The sequence below is a fragment of the Lontra canadensis genome, unplaced genomic scaffold, assembly GCF_010015895.1.
Source record: "Lontra canadensis isolate GAN:19392208 unplaced genomic scaffold, GSC_riverotter_1.0 scaffold83, whole genome shotgun sequence".
Classification (NCBI taxonomy): domain Eukaryota; kingdom Metazoa; phylum Chordata; class Mammalia; order Carnivora; family Mustelidae; genus Lontra; species Lontra canadensis.
The window spans coordinates 2,350,902-2,358,247 of NW_022631077.1; positions in this window are offsets into that span (position 1 = coordinate 2,350,902).

Below are 7,346 nucleotides of genomic sequence, written 5' to 3' on the forward strand. Positions count from 1 at the left end.
GAGACAGGGGTCCCATGGGAGGGCGCTGGGGTCCCTCAAGGGTGAAACTCCAATAGCAGGAGATATAGTGGAGATTGTCACCATGGGCATATTCCCCTCTCTGTCCCCCTAACCATTTCCCATGGATGAAGAAATGATCAGAGGATGGTATGTTTGCAGAAGAGCAGTATAAGTACCAGATGTTGCAGTCTCTCTGGGAGGGGAGGCTCATCAGATGGGGAGGAGAAGAGGAAATGGGGATTTGTTCAGTTTAGATCACAAGACCAGAGATTCCTCTGTCCTGACACCCTACTCCAAATCCAAACTTTCTACAGGAGAGAACAAGCTGAGGTTTCAGATCGTTCCCCTTCTCCCAGGTCCATATCACTGACTCTGGGTAGCAGAGAATTCCAAGGGAATGAGAACTCAAGAGTAAAAGTGACAAGTTGAGAAGGACTGGCATTTTAAAGAACAAGAAAATAAACCACCTAGTAAGAGTCGAAGAATTATTTGACCAGACGGTGCAGGAATTTCAAGTAAGCATAAGTAAATATCTTTAGGGGTATGAGGAAGGACATAGGGACAAGAGGTAAGTGCCCAAAGTAACAGAATGTTCAAGTGGGTTACTGAGTGTTAAAGGTAACTATTGAATTAACACATTGGATGGGTTAAACAGGATGTACATTGCAAGATACACTTGCAGAAGTATTAGGACCGGCATCAGGAAAGGATTAAGTGATGGGAAGAATGAGGGAAACATCAAGAAATAAAAGCATACACGAAATTGTTCATTGGTATTTAATAGGAGCCCCAGAAGAAAAGGATTAACAAGTGTGTATGGGGAGACAGGGAGAGATATATAAGAAAATATTTCCTTCCAACTACCCAGATTCAAACAAAAAATAGATAAGAAAATCTAAACAGGATAGATACAAAAATCTCAACCACTTCGTGCACTCAAATGTTTATAGCAGCAATGTCTACAATAGCCAAACTATGGAAAGAACCTAGATGTCCATCAACAGATGAATGGATAAAGAAGAGGTGGTATATATACACAATGGAATACTATGCAGCCATTAAAAGAAATGAAATCTTGCCATTTGCAACGACATAGATGGAACTAGAGGGTATTATGCTTAATGAAATAAGTCCATCGGAGAAAGACAACTATCATGTGATCTCCCTGATATGAGGAAGTGGAGATGCAACGTGGGGGGTTTAGGGGGTAGGAAAAGAATAAATGAAACAAGATGGGATCGGGAGGGAGACAAACCATAAGAGACTCTTAATCTCACAAAACAAACTGAGGGCTGCTGGGGGTCGGGGGGTCAGGAGAGGGTGGTGGGGTTATGGACATTGGGGAGGGTATGTGCTATGGTGAGTGCTGTGAAGTGTGTAAACCTGGCAATTCACAGACCTGTACCCCTGGGGCTAATAATACATTATAAGTTGATAAAAATTTTTTAAAAATAAAAAAAAAACTCAACCACTAAACATGTCAGAGTAATATTTAAAAAATCAATGATCCAGAAAATTCAAAAGTCTTCGGGAAAGAAATAGGAGATCATCACTTCAAAGAAACAGATTTCACAATAGTAACTCTGGGTAGAAGAAAGCAATGGAGTCATAGTTTCAAAATACAAGACAAAGAGCTAATGTCTTTTCTAAATGTGAAGATAAAATAAAGGCACACTGTGCCCCACATGGTTGACTCTCCAAAGAACCTCGCACTCTTGAAGGAGTCCAGAGAGAAGAGGAAGCAGCGTATGATAACATGTACAAGTGCCTCGGGACACCTGGGTGGCTCAGTGGGTTAAAGCCTCTGCCTTCGGCTCAGGTCATGATCCCAGGGTCCTGGGATGGAGCCCCGTGTAGGGCTCTCTGCTCAGTGGGAAGCCTGCTTCCTCCTCTCTCTCTCTGCCTGCCTCTCTGCCTACTTGTGATCTCTGTCTATCAAATAAATAAAATCTTAAAAAAAAGAAAAAAGAGTGGCTCAGAATTTATAATTTAATCATTGTCTCAATAACAATGCAAACACGTGTGTATAAAACTCTAAAAATATTTTAATGCGTTAACTGTGGTGGAGAGGCTAAAGGAAAATTACTAACTTTACTAAATTTACTAAAATTTACTAAATTACTAAAATTACTAAATTTTAATTTAGTACTAAAATTACTAACTTCTCTTGCTCGAGAAGAAGACATAGTTGTTGATAAGCTCTAGAACATGTTAAAAAAAACCTCACAAAATAAACAGAAGTATTATCTTTGAGAAATTGCCATGATAATAGCAGTAAAATGTTGAACTTTAAAGAAAAAAGGAAAATTCATAAATTCAATTGAAGTTCCGAAATTACAAGACAAATAAAAAGATGTGTGGTAAATAGGGGTGCCTGGCTGGCTCAGTCAGCAGAGCATGTGACTCTTGATCTCGGAGCCATGAGTTCGAGGCCCACTTGGGTGTAGAGATTATATAAACAAATAAATAACAAGATGTGTAGCAAATAAAAATAGGAAATAAAATAGTAGAACAGTTTTTAAATGATAGCAATTACCCAAAATGCTTAAGTTAACAGAGAAGGACTCAGACTGAATAAAAGTGGGAACCATTACTATATTATTTAAAAGAAACATATTTAAACAAAAGGTGAGAGAAAGTTCGAAAATAAAAATGGAAGAAAAGATTTACCCATGAAATACGAACCAAATTATAGCCACGGAAAGAACTTTAACATAAAAGACAGAATAAATCTTGATTTTAAAAAATCAGAAAAGACAAAGATTATTAAGTGTTAGGAAAAGAAACAATAATCCAGAAGATATTATGACCGTGAGCCTATATACACCTAGAAATAAGTTTCAACAACTTGACAGAATTGCAGGGGGGAAGAAACAGTTGAATTTACAACTGATGGGAATGTCAATAAATTCCTCCTGAAAAGTAATTGGCCAATAGTCAAGATAATTGAAAAAGACACAGAAGCTGATGTGCTTGGGCTAATAGATGAACAGAACTTTTCATGGTTTGTAAACATAGACCATATATTCTTCTTGGGCAAATAGAAAACAATCACAAAAGTAGGTTATGCACTAAGCTACAGAGAAAACTTGATAAATGAAAAAGAGTCAATATTACATAGACTATATGTTTTGATAATCAGGCAATCAATTTAAAAATAAATAAAAAATAAATAATTAAAATAACCATTGGTCACTGAACGACAATGAAAATACTACATGTTGGTTTGTGAGAAATAGTTCAAAAGTTACTTACAAGGAAATTTATAGCTTAATTGGAAAACAAGAAATGATGGCAGGGAAAGAAAAACAAGGCAAAAAAGGTCAAGTGAATAAAAGTAAATATGAAATAAGAGAATAAAAATAAGGATGAAATTGAAACAGAGAACAAAAATACAATAGAAATAATTAACAAAACAAACTGCATTTTTCAAAAAGGCTAACAATTTAGACAAACGACTATCCATACATTATTTTTTTTAAGATTTTATTTATTTATTTGACAGAGAGAGATCACAAGTAGATGGAGAGGCAAGGCAGAGAGAAAGAGAGAGAGGGAAGCAGGCTCCCCGCTGAGCAGAGAGCCTGACGCGGGACTCGATCCCAGAACCCTGAGATCATGACCTGAGCTGAAGGCAGTGGCTTAACCCTCTGAGCCACCCACACACCCCTATCCATACATTATTAAGAAAAAAAAGCTATGTATAAGAAAAATAATCATGAAAAGTGTTTAACTAGATCTGTTATAGAGATGTTAAAATTCTCAAGAAATAAATGGACCAATAACCATTAAAAAAAAAATGAAATGCTAGTCAGAAAGCGATGCACCATGCTCCCACCTCCCTTTTCTCCCCTCAGAATCACTGCCAGTAGTAAGTGATTTTATAGCTGAGTTATACCAAATTCTCCAGGAACAGATGATCTTTTTTTTTTAAGATTTTATTTATTTATTCATTATTTGACAGAAAGAAATCACAAGTAGGCAGAGAGGCAGGCAGAGAGAGAGGGGGAAGTAGGCTCCCTGCTGAGCAGAGAGCCTGATTCAGGGCTCGATCCAAGGACCCTGAGATCATGACCTGAGCGGAAGGCAAATGTTTAACTGACTGAGCCACCCAGGTGCCCCCAGATGATCTAATTCTAGTTCCATAATATGGACAAAAGAGAAAGCTGTCACCTTTATTTTATGATGCTACTACAAGAATATTTCAAAAGAACAAAATGATATTGTAGAATATTTCACATAAATGCAAACATGTAACTAATCTATTAAGTTATACAATCTAACCGTTCATGGAAAACACATGTCATGCTAAATTATATCATCTCAGGAATTCAAGAAAGTTTTAACATCAAAAACAGCATCTAAAAGAGTCAAACCAAACCTCATTTTTACTAAGGAAATTTTAGAAGCATTCCTATTAATTTCAACATAATACTGATGGCCAAAGAAAAATGATATGTAAGATTAATAGTAGAATAAGGATTGGAAGAGAATAATAAATAGTTGAATGATTAAAGATCATTATGGGTGCTGTATACAAGATCATTAGGATTCCTATATAATTGATAATAGTCAACTAGAAAATATAAAAAAAAATAGGGTATCATTCACAATTGTCACAAAAACTACGAAGAATGGGAAACACCCTTACAAGAATGCACACAACTTTTATGGCAAAAAAAAAAGAAAGGAAACTCTATTAAAGAATATGAAAGAAAATCTAAACAAATAGAATATGTATTTGCCTTATAGATGGGATGCCAGAAGTTATAAAGATGTCAATCTTCATAAATCATGCAGTTAGCAAAAAGTAATCAAAATAAATAACCCAGCAGAAATTTGGAGGGAACTTTCTTCTCTATTAAATTCTAGAAGTCATATGAAATAATAAATTTTCCTCAAATAATAAAGATGTCTTTTTATTAAAAACAAAAGTATGAAGGCTATTCTAGCACAAAGAATATATAGAAAAATGGAAGAGGATTGTGATCCCAGAAACAGACTTGGAAGCGTGGCCTGTGGTAGATACCTTATGGAAAATCACTAGGGAGGGGCGCCTGGGTGGCTCAGTTGGTTAAGCATCTGCTTTCAGCTCAGGTCATGATTCCAGAGTCCTGGAGTTGAGCCCTACATTGGGCTCCCTGCTCAGTGGGAAGCTGGCTTCTCCCTCTCCCTCTGCTGTTCCACCTGCTTGTGCTCTCTCTTCCCAAAATAAATCAAATCTTAAAAAAAAAAAAAGAAAATCATTAAAGATTATAAAGATTAAGTAGATGATGCTGGTAACATTGACTAACACATAGTATCAAAATAAACCCAGATTCCTACCTCAAACAATCATCCCCAAACAAACTTCAAGCCCATAAAATATCTAAATATGATAGGTAAAACCTCTAAAACTAAACAGTAAAAGAGGAGGGAAGAGATATATAAATTATTTTAGAATATATAAAGGATTTTATAGCTTCTAATTTGAGAAATATTTTACACTCAGGTTTTTAAATATGTATATATGAATTGGTACAAGCACTTGGCACTTTCTTAAGACTTTTGAGAAACACATTGCGTTTCTTCCCTCAGAGCATCCACCACGTCAGACCACCAGCCGTACTCCCTGAACGCTGCCCACAGCTATCACATGGCCAGCTCTCTCTCAAGGAAATCATGGTGGAAACACGTCAAGAGAGAGTTCTGTCTCCAATTTTCAGTGAGTGGGGCATCTTATCATGAACATATCAGCAAGTGTCGGCCAGGATGAGGGGAAAGACACTTTTGTGAACTGTAGGTGGAAATAGAAGTTGGTATACCTCAGCAGAAAAGCAATCTAAAAATACTTCAAGAAATAAGTAGAATAGAACCTAGCAAAACACCTCTTCTATCCCTAGGTCTATCCTAGCAAAATACCTGTTCAAATTCATTGTATTAATCATAGCAGTGAGGAAGCAACGTAAGTGTTCATCACTAGAGGAAAAGTTAATTAGTATGAAAGGCGTGTACTCTGGGTAGTCAGAAATAATGAGTTCTTTATTTATAGCAACATGGCTAGATTAGAAGGATTTGAAATGGAAAAGAAAAGGCAGCAAAGCAAATGGAGACCCATGGCACAGTATAACTGATGTCATTGAAAACAAAAAAAAAGGGCACACAAGTATCCTGGCGGTGTCACAGGACACAGTCCCATGTATTTAAGTAAACACACAGGATGAACTAGAAAGTAGCATGCTCAGTACATGAAGCTAGAGACGAGAAGGAGAAAGACAACATATAATCCAACAAGAGAAGTGCTTGCACAAACAATGACAAAAATCTGTCACATGCTTAACTCAATTCTGTGTCCCTGAGGTCCCAAAATAAATAAATAAAGTCAAGTCAGGGAGAGGGGCAGGGATTCTAAACCCACAAAGATGCCCATCTTTTTTTTTTTTTTTTTTTTTTTTTTTAGATTTTATGTATTTGACAGAGAGAGACACAGCAAGAGAGGAAACATAAGCAGAAGTAGTAGGAGAGAGAGAGAAGCAGGCTTCCTTCAGGAAACCTATGCAGGGCTTGATCCCAGGACCCTGGGATCATGACCTGAGCCGAAGGAAGATGCCTAACAACTGAGCCACCCAGGTGCCTCAAGACGCCCATCTTTAAGATGGCACCAAAGCAACCCAGGCTGCAGCTCAGAGCAGTGAGTCTGGACCTGGAGTGGAGTGTCAGATTTAAAAACACATAACACTTTTTACAGCCTTTGGTCACAGAACCTCTAGTAGAGCTTCATGGTGTTTTAAAGCAGATATACAAAGAACTAACTGGAAGCTGACTACATTTCAGAAGAACAAAAAGTACATATACTGAAAGAAAAATGATTTACGTGATGCCCTTCTGAACCTTCAGGATAAAGGGAACTCAATTTGAGAAGGGAATTGACAGTGTGTTTTAATGAATCATCATGCTAAATGCTTTTGTCCTTTTTTTCATTTTGACAGTCTAAGAAAAATGTGTCAAAAATATTACCTACATGAATCACTAACTAAGGTGTTTTTAATTTATTATATCTACTTCTGAAGGGGCAAGTCTGGTCTTACAACTTCTAATTAAGCTGTAGATTTACTAAGCATGATCCTCAACCATTAGGGTTTTTGGGTTTTTTTTGTTGTTGTTGTTGTTGTGTTGTTTTTTTTTTTTTTTTTTTTTTTTTTAATTTAAACACCACATGCCTCTGGTCTTTTTTTAGAATCTTGCTAGCTGGTTTTACATTTATTTTTTACTGGATAATTAACTGTCTTCTTACATTTCAAATAAATCTGAAAACCTTGTACTTATATTGTCTTCACTTACTTGCTTCCCAGCTGAGAGAAGAAGCT